General features: G+C 43.8%; 1 pseudogene; it reads right to left on the bottom strand.

Annotated features, from left to right (window-relative positions):
* Positions 1-17,156, bottom strand: part of LOC132825302 (beta-1,3-galactosyl-O-glycosyl-glycoprotein beta-1,6-N-acetylglucosaminyltransferase-like) — a 48,018-nt pseudogene extending 30,862 nt beyond the window's left edge.
* Positions 17,157-19,788: the final 2,632 nt, after the last annotated feature.

The raw sequence follows: 19,788 nt of genomic DNA, 5'->3' as shown, positions 1-19,788 counted from the left end.
TGACCAGAACCGCACACAGTACTCCAGCTGTGGTCTCATCAAAATCCTGTAAAACTCCAACATGACACCTCCCTGCTCATGTATTCAGTGGCTTTGACCTTTCTTAATTCCCTTACCTGCCTATCCTGCTGCCTTCACGGATGGCTGGACACACAAACCAGGATCCGTCTAATCTTCTGTGCTTGCCAGGGTCCTCCTATTTAACATATACTCCCTTGCCATGTTAGTCCTCTGGAAATGCATGTCACAGAAATTTGGACATTCAGTAGCACAGAATCAAGAAGAAAAAACGAGTTGGCATCTTTTAAACATTGTAACTGTGCCCACATACATTACTTCATCTGGAAGGTCATTTCATCACAAACCACTCTGGGGAAAAGAGTTGCTCCTCAATCTTTAAATCTTTTTCCTCTGACCTTACAAACATGGCCCTGAGTCTGAACTCCCTCACACTAGGGAAAAGACCCTTGTCATTCACCTTATCAATCACTGTCATGATTTTATAAACCTCAACAAGGTCACCCCTCAATTTCCTCTGCTGCAGTGAAAAACACGTACAGTTCTGATATGGATCCTTTAGAGAGGGGACAGAAAATGTTTACCAGGACGTTGCCTGGAATGAGGGATTTTACCTGTGAACAAAGATTGGATAGACTGGGTTTGTTTTCACTAGAATGCAGGAGGTTGAGGGGTGACCTTATAGAAGTTTATAAGATTGTGAATGGCATGGATAGGGTGGAACGTATGAGGCCTTTTCTCAGGGTGGAAGAGTCAGTTACTCGGGGGCACAGGTTCAAGGTGCAGGGGTCAGGGGGGTGTTTAAAAGAGATAAGTGAAGCATGTTTATCATGGAAAGGGTGGTGAGTTCATGGAACACGCTGCCAGAACAGACAGTGGAAGCAGACACAATTGTAGTTTTCAAGAAGCATCCATCAGCAGGCATGAATAGGAAGGGAACAGGGGAATACGGATCCTGTAAGTGAAGACAGTTTTAATATGGAAGGCAAAATGTGTCAGTGCAGGTTTGGAGGGTTGAAGGGCTTGTTCCTGTGCTGTAATGTTCTTTGTAAAATGTCCCCAGCCTCTCCAGTCTATTTTTATATCTCAAACCCTGCACTCCTGGCAACGTCCTGGCAACGTCCTGGGAAATCTTTTCTGAACCATCTCCAATTTCATAATATCCTTCCTACAGCAGCGTGAGCAGAACAGGACACAGTCTTCCAGAACTTCCAACTTCCTGACCAACCTCAGCACGCTATCCCAACTCCAATATTCAGAGAGCTGAACAATGAAGGTCATCACACTCCAGCAGGTATTGTTTCACCCTGACTCCCCTTGTAACTGTCCACATCTCGCTGGGACACTGATGGGAAATATCTTGGCTCTTTGACTGATTCGATCAAGTCTCATTTCCTACTGTTCCTGTGTATCCCTCAGAATAGGAATGTAATGTGCATTCCCATGGCAACATCACAATTACAGACTTGTTTGTAGATTCACGTGAAGTGGGCATTACTGACTGGGACAGCCTTGTTACCCATTCCCCTAATCTCTCCGGCATAAATAATAAGGAACTCTCCTCTTTAACCCCACTGTGTTTTAAGAACCCTGACCACAAATGCAAAGTCACATGGGAGAGAGTTCCAGGATTCTGTCCCAGAAAAACTGAAGGAAGGATGATTAATTTCAAAGTTGGGATTAAGGGTGAAGTGGAGAGTAACTGCAGAAGGAGTAGTGTTGCGTCATATTGCTGGCCTTGTCTTCAAGGTGATATTGATGTTGGGATTACAAGGTGCTGTTGAGGGACCCTTCCTGAATTACTCTAGTAAATCCACAACAGGTATAACATTGTTTCCAGGAAAAATGGACAGGATTCATCAGAGAAGGGAAATGCAAATTGCTCAAAGTCTTATGAGATGATAACATGGAGGGCCCAAGCAGCTGAAGGCTGGTGGAGTGATGGAATTAGGGGATGGTCAAGAGGCTGGGATCGCATGAGGGCTGACATAATAGAGTGATAATGAGCATTGATGTTACAGCTAAGAGAGCGTTATTGGGACAGGAGGAGGTTTCAGAGATAGGGTGGGGTGTAGGGGGTGGAGGAGGTTCTGGAAATAGGGAAGGTGTCAGGGCTGGATGAGGTTACAGAGATAGGGAGGAATGTACTGGGTGGAGGGGGTAACAGAGTCATAGAGATGTACAATGCAGAAACAGCCCCATCAATCCAACTCGTCTGTGCTGACCAGTTCTCCTAACCTAATCTTGACTCAATTGCCCTCACTTGACCCATATCCCTCTGCACCTTTCCTCGTTATATACCAATCCAAATGCCCTTTGAATGCTGTAATTCTACCAGCCTCCACCACTTCCTCTGGCAGCTCATTCCATACATGCACCACTCCTCAGCCCATTGGCCCATCTCATCAAGATCCTGTTGTACTCTGACATAACCTTCTTTGCCATCCACTGCACCTACAGTTTTGGTGTCATCTGTAAACTTACTAACTGTCTCCCCTATGTTCACATCCAAATCATTATATAAATGATGAAACGCCATGCACCCAGCACCGATCCTTGTGGCACACCACTGTCACAGGCCTCGAGTCTGAAAAGCAACTCTCCGCCACCGCCCTCTGTCTTTTACCTTCAAAGTCAGTTCTGTATCCAAGTGGCTAGTTCTGCTTGTGCTCCATGAGATCTAACCTTGCTAACCAGTCTACCGCGGGGATCCTTGTCGAAAGCCACACTGAAGTCCACATGGAATGCGTCTACCGCTCTGCCCTCATCAATCCTCTTTTTTACTTTTCTGAACCAACACAGTCAAGTTAGTGAGACATGATTTCCCACACACAAAGCCATGTTGACTATTCCTACTCAGTCCTCACCTTTCCAAATACATGTAAATCCTGTCCATCAGGATTCCCTCTCACAACTTGCCCGCCACCAATGTCAGGCTTACTGGTCTGTAGCTTCTCTCAGCTTTAAAACATCACCTTTTCATTCTGAGGTTATGTCCTCTGGTTCTCATCTCTCCTGCTTGTGGAAACACCTTTCCATATCCAGTCTACCACGGGGTCTCAGTATTCTGTAAGTTTCAATCAGATCTCCCTCACTCTTCTGAACTCCATTGCGTCCAGACCCAGAGTCCTCAACCGCTCCACAAGTGACAAGCCTTTCATTCCTGGGATCATTCTTATAAAATGCCTCAGGAATGCTCTTAACTTCCTATTGTGAGAGATGACATTACACTGAATTACATATTTTGACTACAGGCGAGAAAACCCCCGAACTTTAGCAGCAAGCTATGTTAGTCTCTCTTTTTCACTGACTGCTGCTATCTCCTCAACAGTTTGAAGGGTCTATGATGTGTAGATACTAGACAGTACAAACTGAGCATACACATCTCTCTGTAATGAGAACAACCCATGCTCTACTCAGACTATGTGGACTTTACCTTTACCTTCACCAAGCATACATTAATATGATTAAGAACACATTTACTCAACAACAGGAATGTTGGATGATGATTACAAAAATAACTTGATCCACATATATTTTGCCCAAACCATGGTTGCTACCATATAACCAAAAACAATTATACATGAGGAAGTCTAAACCCAGTTTATTCATCCTAGACACGTGTTGCAATTCAGTTCTTTCTGTTTTCTTGTCTTTGACAGTGCATTACCCTCTAATGTAGGTATGTCTGCTCTCATCTATGGCCACCCTGTTCAATGTCCTTGCCTTTATCTTCACTCTCAGAAGATTACTGCTGATCCCCTATTTCCTCTGCCGACAGTCCACACCCTGTTTGTCAACTGCACTTGAGAAAGGCATAGTGCACCATTTCTGATCTATACTGCAATGCCCCACTGGAGCTTCCAACTCATCTTGAAGTGGTTGAGTTATGATTGTTCAACTGTGGCCCTGGTGGAATCATGGGCAGTGTTGTATCTTCATTTTGCCATTGCCTCAGGGAGGCACTAGCATCTTGATAACATTCATAGACCCTTATTTCAAGGAGATTGGAGTGTAAGAGTAGAGAAGACTTACTGCAACTGACAAAAGGTACTGATGAGACCACATAGAGTCATACAACACAGACACAGACCCTCTGGTCCAACAACGCCTTGCCAAACATTATCCCAAACTAAACTAGCTCCACCTGCCCGCTCCTGGCCCATAGCCCTCCAAGCCTTTCCCACTCATGTACTTATCTAAATGTCTTTTAAACCTTATAATTGTACTCACATCCTCCCTTTTCTCAGGAAGTTCATTCCACATGCAAACCACCCTGTGCACAAAGAAAGTTCCTCATCTTTTTAAAATCTATTTCCTCTCAGTTTAAAAATGTGCCCCCTAGTCTTGAAATGCCCACCCTTGGGAAAAGACAACTATCATTAACTCTATCCATACCCATCATTCTTTTATAAACTTCTATCAGTCTCGACTAATGTGGGCAGTTTTGGTCCCTTTGTTTGGGGAAGTTTCATTGGAGGCAATTGAGAGAATGTTTACTAGACTAATCCCCAGTGAGCAGGGATTGTCTAAATAGCAAATGCAAAACAGGTTGGGACTGTACTCACTGGAACTTACAACAATGATCTAACTGAAAATTATGGGATTATTAAGGGATTTTACAGGGAAAATGCTGAGAGGTGGTTTCTCGTCATGGGGGAGTCTAGGACCAGAAAGCATGGTCTCAGAATCAAGGGGTGCCAGTTTAAGATTGAAATGAGGAAGAATTTCTTCTTTGAGTCTTTGGAAGTCCTTGCCACAGTGTCCCCTGTGGGGGCAGAGTTCTTGTGTATATTTAAGGCTGAGATGGATAGGTTCTTGATTAGTCAGGGAAACAAAGCTTCCAAGGAAAGCACAGGAAGGTGAAAGTGAGGAATGTTGGATCAGTCATGATCCTATTGAATGGTGGAGCAGGATCAAGAGCTTAAGGACCTACTCCTTATGGCTTTATTGTCATGTGGTCATCCTGAGCACGAACCTACTGTTCTGGAAATCATGGTGTTGAATACTACCACAATTGATGGTGAAATATGAATTCAATAAAATCTGGATTTAAACACTAGCCTATGACGACCATATAACCATTGTTGATTCTCAGATTACAGGTTTATTAGTGAAACTCCAGAACCATGGCAATTACGTTGGCTCTTAACTGACATCTGAAATAGTCAAGTAAGACACTCAGTTCAAAGGTAATAATAGATGGAAAACAAATGGCAGCCTTACCAAAAAAGCCACATCTCAGGAAAGAATAACAAGAAAAGAAAAACATCTTATGGACCAAATTTAGAGAATTTTTCATTTAATTCCCTACAGCTCTTCGTCTGTGGCACAAGGTCTTTGGAAGGAGGCAGGATCTCGGGACTTGTCTTCTACATCAACGTCATGGCAGCTCCAAGACAGTCTGAAACAATCCTCCAAACTCTGGCATCGATGGTTAAACATCGATAAGTTAAACATTGTGGAAGTGACAAAAACTTTCCGCTCTGCAGGTTTGTGATAGGGCAGTCTGAAAGCAATATGGGTACAGGCTATGACACCCTACAGCTGGGGGAAGGAAGTGATGGCAGAGAATCCCACTGCCCAGGTTGCTTGGCTCTCCTTGTTATGGGTGAATGATGTAAAACAAGTGTAGTCTGGAGAAAGAGGCATCAGTGACAGCTTGGATGCATTTGCAGGTTGCCTCAATGAGGAGATGCTACAAAAGACCTGATGTAAATTGTGTGTGTGTAAAGTGTATGGGACCTGATTTGGTTCCACGGAGTCTGGCGCAGATACTGCTGGCATGTACTGGACTGCGGCCTACCTCTTGCCCATTGAGCATCTCAGCAGGAATTCATCTTTTCCTGCTGGTGGTAATGGCATCAAGGCTGCGACATCTGTCATGTCCATCTTGCCCTCAGAGGTTTCTTCGACACAGGGAGGACAGAGAGAACCCACAGTTTCTGGCAGCCTGTTGGATGTTCCGAGTGGCTGGGTATGTTTTCTTCCTGCCCCACCTTTGATGTTATAGCTATCAGTTGACACAAATACTGAATCAGGATCACCTCTCTGCCTTGAGAAGTGTACATCATTCGACCATGCCTCTTACGCATGCATGGTAATTCCAATTGTTGGAACAGCAAATTTTGTCTCCTGGACGAAACTGCCTCTCTCGTATAGAAATGTCTTCCAGCCAGCATTGGTGTTCATGACACCTTTTCACACACTCCACAAGGTGGAAGAACATCAGATTTAATGTGGAGTGGAGTCTTCTCTGCATTACCAGTTCTTCTGCTCCTGCATTTGTGTGAGTGTTGGTTCTATAATCAATCACAAATTGGGACACTTGTGTATTGACTAAAGTTGCAGGCTGTATCTTTAAACTTTCTTTCAATGTTTGGACTGCTCTTTCCCCCAGACTATCAGACAACAGATGCAGCTGTCCTTACATGCTGAATATCATTCCACTTTAGGAAAGACACAAGGCTCCCTCCTGCTCAATGATGGCCTGCTAGCTGTGACCAGCATGTCCAGTTTCTGTGTATTGTAAAAGATCCTCACAACTTTTCAACTGTCATCCCCACATTTGATAAATGCATGACATGCACATCCAACCACATTGTGTGTACACAATGATTAAATGGATAACCACCATGAAAGCACTGGCACAGATGACGTTTAACTGAGTCCAGGTGTTACCTGACCAGTTCTATGGATGTGGTGCAGCTGCTGGTGGCAATCTTTGTCTTTGTTGGTACTCTAGCCATTGACCCACAAACATGGCTGCATCGGCATCTGATCCCGGCCACCAGACAAAACATCTTGTCAACACCTTCATTTTGGAAATCACAGGATGACCCTGGTGGAGTTCAGCCAGTATCTTGGGACAAACACACTTGCTCCCCGTATTACTATGCCATCCTCAATGGACATCTAGTCTTGCCAAGTCCAGAAAGGATTCCATTCTGGTTGTAATGCCCCTTTCATTTCCAACACCACCAGCTGTTTGTGATTCACCAGGAAGGGATCTTTTTGTACCCACAGTCTGATATGTTCAGAGATGATGGGAAACATGCACTCAATGTTTAAAAACAGAACAGACTTTTTCACTGCTGGCACCCACCATCGTGTATCTACCAATGGGAGTAAGCTTCACACAACTGCATTGAACACATGATTGCCCACACAGTTTTCTGAGGGTTTATGCACTCAGCATGACAGCCCAATGAATCTGACCTGAAGCTTGAGGTGTGATGGCCCTGACATCATCAGGTCTCCCTGGCAGCGGATTGTGGTCCATTGATATTTCAAATTGATGTCCTAAAAGGTATTGGTGGAACTTTCTCACACAAAGGATTACCACCAAACCTTCCTTTTCTATCTGGACATGTCTTCATTTGACATTAGTCAAAGTTTGAGAAACATATACCATGTCTGCCAAGCGATCAATGAGCCAGCAGTTCCCTCAAACTGTATTGGGAGGCATCACATGTCAGCACTACAGCTCACTGGGGACTATTGTGTGCCAACACCATCTACAATACCTGCTTTTTCACTTCCCGAAAGATTACTTCTGGGCGATGAGATCATTTGCGATGCTGATCATTTCTGAATAGCAAATCCAAGCTGCCAAGATGGAGGCCAGGACATTACAGAAGCATCCATAATATTTCACCAAACCAAGGTAAGATCGAAGCTCTGCTGGATGCCAGGGCACCCTTGATTGACCTCACTTAATTTTCCAATGTGTTTAACCTGGTCTTGATGATGCTATAGCTCAAGGAGGTCACTTGGAATGCCTTGGAATGCACATTTTTCCTTCTAAGACCCTGGAGAACCAATTAATTGCTGTGCACAATCTCTCAAAATCCTCCTCCCGGTTATTTGTACATAATTCATCCTGGGATACACTTTGTGAAATGTTCTCCATTGTTCACTGGACAATTTCACAGGCTGATGATATCCCAACACAAAAAGCAGTATCGGATATTGGTAATTGTAGCATATTTATGGGAATCTTGATCAAATCACAATGGCAGGTTCGCACGGCTCATATCCAGCTTCATGAAGGACAAAGCCTATAAAGTTTTGCATGTAAGTCCTCAATGTGATGGATCGGTTATTTATCTGGCTTCAAAATACAGATCACTGTTTCATCATAATCTCCACAAAGGCAAACTGACCCACAATGGTGACGACCATTACAGTGGATACAGTAAATATAGTGGTTTTATTATTGCTTCACTTTCCAGCCTCATGAATGCTGCCTCTACATTTGCACGCACATCAAGTGGCACTGGTCGTGTGGACTCGACGGGCCAAATGGCCTGCTTCCGCATTTTAGAGGTTCTACCAAACCTTGGGTTTCTCTTTGGCAATTCTCCAGAGACCTTACCATTAACTGTGAAAGTCTTGCTTTGTCCATCTAAGCAAAATGGAACATGTCACATTTATCAAAACTAAACTCCATCTGCCACTCCTCGGCCATTGGCCCCCTTGATCAGGATGCATTTGGAATCTTTGATCACCTACTTCACTGTCCACTATACGGCAAGCTTGGTGACATCTACAAAATCACTAAGCATAGAGTTGCAGAGATGTATAATATGCAAACAGACTCCAGTCCAACTCAATATGCCAACCACATATTCTAAATTTATCCAGTCCCATTCACCAGCAGTTGGCTCATATCCATCAAAACACTTGCTATTCATATTTCCATCCAGATGCCTTTTAAATATTGGAGTTGTCCAGCCTCCACTACATTCTTTGGCAGCTCGTTTCATACATGCAACTTATGTTTCCTATATTCTCAATACTAATCCATTTACATGAATGACAAATGGCAATGGACCCAGCACCAATTCTTTTATTCATCACAGGTCTCCAGTTTGATCAACAATCCTCCACTCTTCTAAAACCAAAGATGTAAAAGGAAAGAAACCAAGAACACCTTACATTTCCTGCATCAGATAATCCCAAGACAGACACAGCACCGGGTGAAACACTCTGCTCTTTCAAGACTAGTTGGGACCCAGTGTTGGAGTGGGATCGACAAAGTTAAAAATTGCTCATCATGTTCATTTAGAAGAACTACCAGCAGTGTTCTAAAATATAGAATTTCCAAACAAACATTTGGATGAATCTGGTGATTTTTTTAAACTCTGCTATTTCAAATCAAGAATTAAAGCAACTATCAGTGTATCAACGAAAAATGACGACACTATGACTCTGGGGAATGGCAAAATAAAAATATATACACAAAAATTGGCTCACCCTTCTCTCCACACTTCAAGATCACTGCCTTTAGTCCTGATGAAGGGCTTTTGCCCGAAACGTCAATTTCGCTGCACTTTGGATGCTGCCTGAACTGCTGTGCTCTTCCAGCACCACTAATCCAGAATCACCCTTGACAATGTCTGCAATAACCAGTTTTAAGTAGTGGCCAAAGGGGGCCAAAATAAAAATAAACTCAAGCAACTATAAGAAAACAAACGATAAATGAACAGCTCTGATGAGGAGTCAGCTAGACTCAAAGTCTTAGCTTGCTCCCTCTCTCATGGATGCTGTCTGACCTGTTGTGACCTCCAGCATTTGTTCTTTTCAACTGAATAAATGAATCCTCTCTGCGCTGTCATGATTGAACACTCCATGGAAAAGAACAATGATGCATAAAATCAAGAGGAAGTACAGTTGTACATAACTAACAGCTCACACTGATTCTCATCAAGAGCTTCTGGGACAGCGACAATGCAGGACTACAATTAAAGTTCTATTGGGACAAAGGTTGCCAGCTTGTAGGCATTGAGAACCTGCAGCAACACAAATTCAGAACAGTGTTCAGGTGATGACTTGGCCCTGCTCGACACTAGTTCAGAGGGGGAAATGGGCAGGTGTTGACCCTGTTTGCCATTATAATGACTTACATTTTGTTGTGGATCAGGCCAAAGACCACGACTAACTTCATGTTGCAACTAAATTAGAGAAGAACACTTCACAAATGCTTCTCAATTGATTGTGTCAAAGGCCTTTGTAAGGTACATGAGGGTCCAAGACATCAGTGAAAACCATGTCCATTGTAACTTTCTGGGGCCAAAGCCACACTGAGACTCTGGAAGGAGTTCCTCAACCGTAGGGAGGAGCCATTTGAAAAGGACCTTGGCGATGAGTTTTCCAATGGTCGACATCAGGGATTTTACCTTGCAGTTACCACGGTTTGACATGTTCCCTTTGTTGACAATGCTAACTTTGGCATGTGGGAGCCCTCCCGGGATGCTCTCCACCTTTTCGATCGGGCACACAAGGTCATGCAGCTACACTGGGAGCTCAGTGCCTCCACACTTCAATGCTTCAGGGGGAATACCATTTGCACCTGCAGCCTTGTTCTTGAGCTGGAGGTCTGCCTTTTCATCAAGACTAGGCGATAACTGAATTCCCTGAGTGTAATATGCCGCTGGATGCAATTCAAGAATTTCCACATGCTCAGCACTGACCTGGCTTTCAATAGAGACGGCTCATCGAGTGAGCAGGATCCCTGACATATCTGCCAATCAGAACTCCCTAATTGGACAAGGTGACCAGCCATAACCATTTTCCCACTAGGTCAACTTCCTCAGATTCTGGCTTGGTTACTGACACCATGTGCTGGACTGTCAACCAGCAGAAATTTATCTTTTTCTGCAGTTGGTAATGGCATCAAGGCTGTCACACCTGCCTTGAGGTTTCTTCTGCACTGGGAGAGTGAGGAGAACCCGCAGGTGCGGACATCCTTGCCATCTGAGGAGCTGGTTATGCCGTGCTCTTGGTCACTTGCGGGTTACAGCTATCATGTGATCCTCACAATTGTTCAGGAACACTTCTCCGACGTCATGTCCTTTACTTCGACCATGCCTGTTCCCCATGCATGCCATTCCAATGGTTTAAACAGCACATTTTGTCCAATGTAGTAAAGTGCCTCAAGAGCAAAATGGAGTTTTGTGGCCAGCATTGAAGTTCCTGATGCCATTTAACATTCACATTCATATTCACATTCCAATCCATGACAGAAATGAAAACTGACATTACACCCAGTACCAGTCCCTGCATTTGTCACAGGCCTCCACTCTTTTAAAACCAAAGATGTAAATGGAAAAATAAAACCAAGATGTCCTGATACTGCCTGCATCAGACATTCCTGAATCAGACACCTCACCAGGAAAAATGATGCACTCATTCAAAACTGAAATTAAACTGCTTTCACTTTGCTTACTTCTTTCTAGCTTTCCCCAGAGCAATTGTGTCTTTTTTGTTTAACAGGCTAAAACTGGCTTTCCCTGCCCCACCGACCACTTGTGAGCAGGAGCTACTGGGGGCCAAAATAAATATTCACTCAAGCAAATTAGACAACACACGAACAGCTCTGATGAGGAGTCATTTGGTCTTGAAATACGAGCTGCCCTCTCTCGTGGATGCTCTCTGACCTGCTGTGATCTCCAGCATTTGTTCTTTTCAACCAAATAAAAAACTAAACAACTAAATGCTATTTTCAATAAAAAAAATCTCTGCTCTGTTGCAATTGAAAACTCCTGGGATATGAACAATAATGGTTTAAATTCAGAGAAACCGTACCTGTACATTTCAACTAAAAATAACAAATCACTCACAACGATCCCTACCAAAAACATCTGGGACAGCAATGGTTCAGGACTACAATTAAAGCCCCCTTGGATCAAAAGTGGGCAGCTTGCCGGCAGTGAAGTCTGACAGCAAGGTAGATTCAGAAGTGTTGCAGTGATGACATAGCCCTGTTTGACACCGTTTGAGAGGGTGAATGGGTAGGTGTTGAGGCTGTTTGTCATTTTGATGAATTACATATCATTGTGGAGCAGGCTGATCATGGTACAAGTAAAGCAAAGAAGAACGCTCTAGAAATACTTCCCGATTGATGATGTTAAAGGCCTTTTTAAAGTTCCAGAGGGCCATATGCAGCAGTGAAAATCATGTTCAATGGATCACTCTCTGGCTGAAAGCCACACAGAGATCCTGAAAGGACTTCCTCAGTCACGGGGAGGAGAAAGTTGAAAAGGACTTTGGTGATACATTTCCAATGATTGACATCAGGGATACCACAGTCTGACATGTTCATCTTTTCATAAAATACTTTCAACTTTGGCATCTTGGAGCTCTTCTGGGAAGCTCTCCTCCTTCCAGATAAGGCAGATAAGGGCATGCAGCTACATTGGGATCTCAGTACCTCTAAACTTCAATGCCTCAGTGGGAATGCCATTTGCACCTACAGCCTGTTTCTTAAGTTGGAGGACAGATTATCTATTTCATCCAAGATTAGGTATTGCTGATCTCCTTGAGTATAATTTGCTGTGTGATGCAATTCAAAGAATTTCCATGTGCACAGTACATGATTCTGACCTAGCTTTCATAACGATGGCTCCTCAAGAGAGCAGAACCCCTGACACACCTGCCAGACAGGACTCCCTGACTGGATCAGGTTACCAGGCACATCTTGAGAAATTATATTCAATGAGATTCACTGGAGTGGACAGGAACTTGATACCATATGTGGAAGCTTTGCATGTCAGCACTCCAGCTCACTGGGGATTTTTCTGTGGTGAAACATTAAATGACGAGAGCTGCTTGTTCAATTCCCAAAAAGGCTACTTCTGGGCAATGTGACTATTTGCAAAGCTGACCCATTCAGTTTCAGACAATCTCTGGGAAGCACATACTATCAGGCAGTCCTCTCTGTCAGTGAGCAGCAGTAACCGGATACCATATGGTGAGGCTTCGCATGTCAGCGGCACATCTCACTGGAGATCATTCTGTGCCAAGACATTAAATGATGATAGTTGCTTTTTCAATTCTTGTAAGGGTTCTTCTTGGTGACGTGAGTATTTGCAAAGTTGGCCCTTTCTGAATACCAAATCTCAGCTGCCAAAATGGAGGTCAGGTAATTACACAATTTTCTGTCATATTTCACCAATCCAAGGAAAGATTAGAAGCTCCGATACAGACGTGGGAGCTGATGACCCCTTGGTTGCCCTTGCTTATCTTTCAATGTGTGCTACCCACTTGTCCATGTTGTAGCTTAATTATGTCACTTGGGGTGCCTTGGAACACATTTGTTTTCCTCCTAAAGGTTTGGATAAACATTAAATGATCTTTATTGAACTTCCCAGTGATTAGCAAATATTCAGATAAATAGGGACCATGGGTAGATCTTGTAAACTGTTCTCCACCATTCACTAGAACGATTCAAAGGCTGATGATATCCCAAAACAAAGGCATTCAAGTACAGTGGTTACACCCCTTATGGTTATCAATTGTAGCACATTTATGGGAATCCTCACTGAAGGACAATGCCATGTTCGTACGGCTCATATTCAGCTAGTAAAGGACAGGGCATCTGTGGTTTTCCAGACAAGTCCTCAATGTGTTGGATTGGTTATATTCCTGGCTTCAAAAATTCACTCACTGATTCTTTAAAACCTCCACATCGGCAAATTGACACATAATGGGATCAAATTGCTCTGCACATAGGGTACACTGCAGTGGTTTGATCATCGCTTAGCTTTCCAAGCTCTTGATTTGTGGCTCTACTTTTGCACGTTAGGGAAATGGGACTGATAGTGTGCGCCTGTCGTTCCAAATGGCCCACTTCTGCACTGTAGAGGTTCTGTCAACTCCTAGGACTCTCTGTTCGACAACACTCCACAGGCCGTTCCAAAAGTAGTCTTGGCTTCATCTTCTTACCAAAATGCAACATTTTGCATGTATCAAAATTATACTCTACCTGCCACTTCTCACAAACCGTGCACCCTATATTCTCATGCAAATCCTTCACATATATGACAAACGGCATTGGACACATCACCGATTCCTGTATTTATCACAAGCCTCTAGTCTGAAAAACAACACCCATTATGTGCAACAGATTCTGTCCAAATAACCATCATACCAGCACATACACTCTGCTCTTCCAAAACAGAAACAAAAGCTGCTTTCACTTTGTAAAATAAAAAAAAGACACTGCTACTCTAGGGAAAGACAGAAGGAAATAAAGAACCAAAAATTGGCTCTCGCTGTGCCAACCAACCACTCGTGGGCATGGGCCATACAGCACCAAAATAAAAATAAAGTCAAGGTCATCAAATAAAACAAACAACTAAAGAACAGCTCGGATGTGGGTTCTTCTCGTCACAAAATCTTAGTTTGCTCTCTCTCATGGATTATGTCTGACCCACTGTGATCTCCAGCATTTATTCATTTCAATGAAATTTTTTTTAAAAATCGGCTCTGCTTTGTTGAGATTGAACACTCCTGAGAAAGGAATCTGGGAATGGTTAAAAATCCAGGAGAAGGATTCCTGTTCATTTCAACCTGAAATAACTTACCGCTCAGACTGATCCCCATCAAGGGTTTCTGGGATAGTGACATTGCAGGACTTCAATACAAGCCCCCTTGGCCTAAAATTGGGCAGCTTATCTGCGGTGAGGTCCTGCAGTGAGGTAGATTCAGAGCGATTTTGTTGTAATGACATAGCCCCGCTCGACACAGGTTCAGAGGCAGAATGGGTCAGTGTTCAAGCTGTTTGTCATTAAGATGATCTACACATTGTTTCAGATCTGGTGAGGGATGGCGATGCACCTCTTGCAACTCAGAAAATGGTTACCTTTCTACAATCAAAGAGAAAGCGGGACAGTTTGGTATCCAGTGAAGTTGTCAGCTGTTTTCTTAACTTTGCCCTCAATATTTGGACTGTTCTTTCCGCCATACAGTAGGACAACACATGCATGGGTCACTACATGCCGAATGTCATTCAATTTTAGGTAATACTCAAAACTACCTGCTGGCAAATGAATGCACTTTTTCTGTGATCAACATCATTACAAGTACAGATCCCACAAAACAGACTGGCACATTCGATGCGTAACTGAGCTAAAGGTTAGACCGAGCAGAGCCATGAATATAGTGCACTGCTGGTGACAATTTTTGTCCTTCTTGGCATTATGGATACTGCCCAAACAACATGGCTGCATCGGCATCCAATTCTGGCTACGAAACATAACGTATTGCCAACGCCTTCATTTTAGAAATGATAGGATGTGCTTTGAACATATCCTGTACCTATTCGGGGCCATTCCCACAGTTTCAACAGCACATTTTGTCCCATAAAGTAAACTGCCTCACCCACAAAGAGGGGTTTTGTGACTGGCATTGGCCTTCCTGATGGCATTTCACTCTCCCCACAGCATCCAAAAAGATCAGATTTACCTTGGATTCTTCTTCGCATCAGCAAATCTGGTGGAGTTGTCACTGCAGTTGTGTGAGTGGTGTTTCTATAATCAATGAGAAAGTGGGACAGTTTGGTATCCAGCGACGTTGTCAGCTGTTTTCTTAACTTTGCCCTCAATATTTGGACTGTTCTTTCCACCAGACAATCGGATAATAGATACCCCTGTCACTACATGCTGAATGCCATTCGATTTTAGGTAATACTCAAAACTACCTGCTGGCAAATGAATACCCTTTACCTGTGACCAACATCATTACAAATACAGATCCTACAGAACAGACTGGCAAATTTGATGTGTAACTGAGCTAAGGTTATACCTGGCCATTCCCATGAATATAGTGTACTGCTGGTGACAATTTCTGCCTTTGTTGGCACTGTGGGAAATACCCACGAACATGGCTGTATCAGAATCCAATTCTGGCGACAAGAGGATGACCCTGGTGGAGTAGGTGGGCACAAAGGACAGGATTTTACAGTGAGATGAGACACTGACATGCGAAGCCTCACCATCTGGTATCCGGTTATTGCTGGCTCAATGACAGAGAGAACCACCTGGTAGTACTTGCTTCCCAGAGTTTGGCTGATGCCGAATGAAAATGCATTCAGATGGAGATGAAATGTTTAGCGTGACAAAGTTCAACCAATATGTTGAACACGTCATGAAGATGACTTACACGTCGTTATAGGCCAGGTGATAGATGGTGACAAGTTGCATGATGCAAATAAAGTGGAGAAGAACGCTCCATATATGCTTCCTGATCGATGGTGTCAAAGGGTTTTGAAAGGTCTAAGAGCACCCTATATAACAGTAAAATCCTGTCCTTTGTGCCCATCTGTGGCTGAAGTACAGACAGAAATTCCAGGATGGGATCATCACACAAAGGCAGGAGACAGTTGACAAGGGCCTTAGCGATACGTTTTCCAATGGTCGACATCAGGGATATTTTGCTGTAGTTACCATGGTCTGACACATTCTCTTGTCTTGAAAACACTCACAACTGTGGCATCTGGGAGCTCTCCTGAGATGCTCTCCTCCATCCGGATGAGGCAGGCAAGGGCATGCAGTTGCATTGGGAGCTCATTGTCCCTCCATTTCAATGTCTCAGGGGGAATACCAATTGTGCCTCCACCTCAAACGTGGGTTTCCTCCGGGTGCTCTGGTTTCCTCCCACAGTCCAAAGATGTGCGGGTCAGGTGAATTGGCCATGCAAAAATTGCCCATAATGTTAGGCAAGGGGTAAATGTAGGGGTATGGGTGGATTGCGCTTCGGCGGGTCGGTGTGGACTTGTTGGGCCGAAGGGCCTGTTTCCACATTGTAAGTAATCTAATCAAATCTAATCTCATTCTTAAGATGGATGACAGCCTTCTCTGTTTCGTCCAAGACTGGGGATTGCTGAGCTCCTTGCGTCTAATACCCTGTGGGATACAGTTCACGATCTTGCACATGCACATATATGATACTCACCTCGCCTTCTTTGCGACAGCTCCTTGCGTGCAGCAGAATCCCTGACACACCTGATAACCAGGACTCCCTAAGTGGATCAGATTAACTGCCACAACTGTTCCCCGGCTGACTCCGTTCCAATCATCACCTCCATCATGCTCGAAGTCCTGAGCTACAGGCCCTTTCTTTTTCCTGTAACATCTCCTGAGGCATTTCCCCACGAGATCCACTAACCTGGACTCTGGCTTGACTAATGTTGGCATGTGTTGGTCAGCAGCCCACCTCTTGCATCTCAGAAAATGTTTACCTTCTTCCACATATGGTAACAGCCACAATGTTGCAACACCTGCTGTATCCATCTCACTCTCAGAGGTTTCTTCCACACTAGGAGGACCAAGAGAACCCACACGTTCGGACAGCATATCTAGATGTTCAGAACAACTGGGTGTGTATATCTCCTGACCACTTGTGAGGTTACAGCTATCACGTGATCCTCACATTTGTTCAGTACTGCTTGTCCAACTCAAGCATTGTACATCATGGAATCTGTCCTCACCCTGACTATATGCCTCTTAGCCACATAAGTCTATTCCCATGGGTGCAACAGCTGATTTTGACCCATGATGTAAACTGTCTCTCTCACAAAGAGCAGTTTTGTGGCCGGAATTGGCATTCTAGATGTTGTTTTCCACTTCCCACAAGGTCTGGGAAGATGAGATTTATCATGGAATGGAATTCTGTGAAGTTGTCAGCTGTTTTCTTAACTTTGCCTATTAAGTTTGGACTGTTATTTCCACCAGACTATCGGACAACAGATGCAGTTGACATTACATGCCGAATGCCATTTGACTTTCGGAAATACTCAAAACTCCCTGCTGGCAAATGAAAGCCCTTTATCTGTGCCCTTTATCTGTGATCATTACAAGTATAGATTCCATGAACAGTCTGGCACATTCAATGTGTAACTGATCCAAGGTTACACCTGGCCATTCTCGTGAATATAGTGCACTGCTGGTGACAATTTCTGTCCGTGTTGTCACTGTGGGTAATGCCCCACCAACATGGCTGTATCCACATTCAATTCTGGTCACAAGTCATAACTTCTCGTCAACATCTTCATTTGGGAGATCACTGGATGACCCTGGTGGAGTTGACCTGTTATCTGTTCCATCCGTTGCTTGGAACAAACACTTTTGCTCCCACATTAATATGCAGTCTTCAATGCTCGCCTGCTCTCGCCAGGTTCAGAAAGGATTCCATCCCTGATAGTGATCCCTGGAGCTTTATGGAATCATTTGGCTAATACCACACATTTGACCAATACAAGATAAAACAATACAGCACAGTACAGGCCTTTGATGGAACTGCTCACCATGTAAAGGAAGTTAGACTCATAGAACATACAGCATTACCACACACTGCAGGCCTTTTATGGAACCACTTGGCTAATACCGGACATTGGACCAATGCAACAAAGAACATGATAGTATTATACAGGCAAGGTTTGGGACTGCTCGGTTAACAAAGGAAGTTATATTCACAGAACAAACAGCATTACAACGCAGCACAGGCCCTTTATGTAACCACTCGGCTAATACCGGACATTAGACGAATATAACATCGAACATCGCAGCACAGTACAGGCCCTTAATGGAACCAGTCGGCAAGTAAAGGAAGTTAGTCTCATAGAACATACAGCATTACCGCACATTGCAGTCCTTTTATGGAACCACTCGGCTAATAACGAACATTAGACCAATACAACATAGAACATACCAGCACAGCACAGGCCCTTCATGAAACTGCTCGGCTTATAAACGAAGTTAGACTCATAGAACATATAGCACTAATGCGCAGTACAGGTCCTTTATGGAACCAATTGGCTAATACTAGACATTAGACTAATACAACATTGAGCATAAGAGCACAGTGCAGGCCTGTGCAGAACCACTCGGATGATACTAGACGTCATACCAATACAACACAAAACATTACAGCACAGCACAAGCTGGTCGGCTAATAAAGGAAGTTAGACGAACAGAACAAAACGCATCACATGCCCAGTACATGCCCTTTATGGAATCACTTAGCTAATAAAGTAATGTAGATTCATTGAACGTAGAGAATTACAGCACAGTACAGGAGCTTTATGGAACCGTTTGGCTAATACTGGACATGAGACCAAGACAGCATAGAACACTGCAGCACAGCACAGCCCTTGATGGAACTGCTCGGCAAATAAAGAAAGTTAGACTAAGATTTCATAGCACATCACAGTGCTGTACAGGTCCTTTATACAACCACTTGGCTCATGAAGGAATGCAGATTAAGAGAACATGGAGAATTACAGCGCAGTACAGGAGTTTTATGGAACCCTTCAGCTAATACCAGACATTAGACCAATCCAAGAAAGCACATCACAACACAGTACATGCCCTTTATGTTAGACTCCGCGTCTGCTGTCTCTATATTATCACAGGCACTGCTTTTCTCTATATTATACACAGTGACTCATATTTTCTACTTGTACACAGGGACTGCTGTTCTCGATATTATACACAGACACTAGATATCTCTATATTAGACATAGGGACAGCTGTTAGAACATAGAACAGTACAACACAGAACAGGCCCTTCAGCCGATGATGTTGTACTGACCATTGATCCTCATGTATGCACCCTCAAATTTCTGTGAACGTATGCATGCCCAGCAGTCTCTTAAAATTTCCCAATGACCTTGCTTCCATAACTGCTGCTGGCAACGCATTCCATGCTCTCACAACTTTCTGTGTAAAGAACCTCTGACATCCCCTCTATACTTTCCTCCAACCAGCTTAAAACTATGACCCCTCGGTATAGCCATTTCTGCCCTGGGAAATAGTCTTTAGCTATCGACTCTATCTGTGCCTCTCATTATCTTGTATATCTCAGTTAGGTCCCCTCTCCTCCTCCTTTTCTCTAATGAAAAATGTCCGAGCTCAAGCAACCTCTCTTCATAAGATAAGCCCTCCAGTCCAAGCAGCATCCTGGTAAACCTCCTCTGAACCCTCTCCA

Source organism: Hemiscyllium ocellatum, chromosome 20 (assembly GCF_020745735.1).
Source record: "Hemiscyllium ocellatum isolate sHemOce1 chromosome 20, sHemOce1.pat.X.cur, whole genome shotgun sequence".
Classification (NCBI taxonomy): domain Eukaryota; kingdom Metazoa; phylum Chordata; class Chondrichthyes; order Orectolobiformes; family Hemiscylliidae; genus Hemiscyllium; species Hemiscyllium ocellatum.
This window is presented reverse-complemented; position numbering and strand designations above follow the sequence as displayed.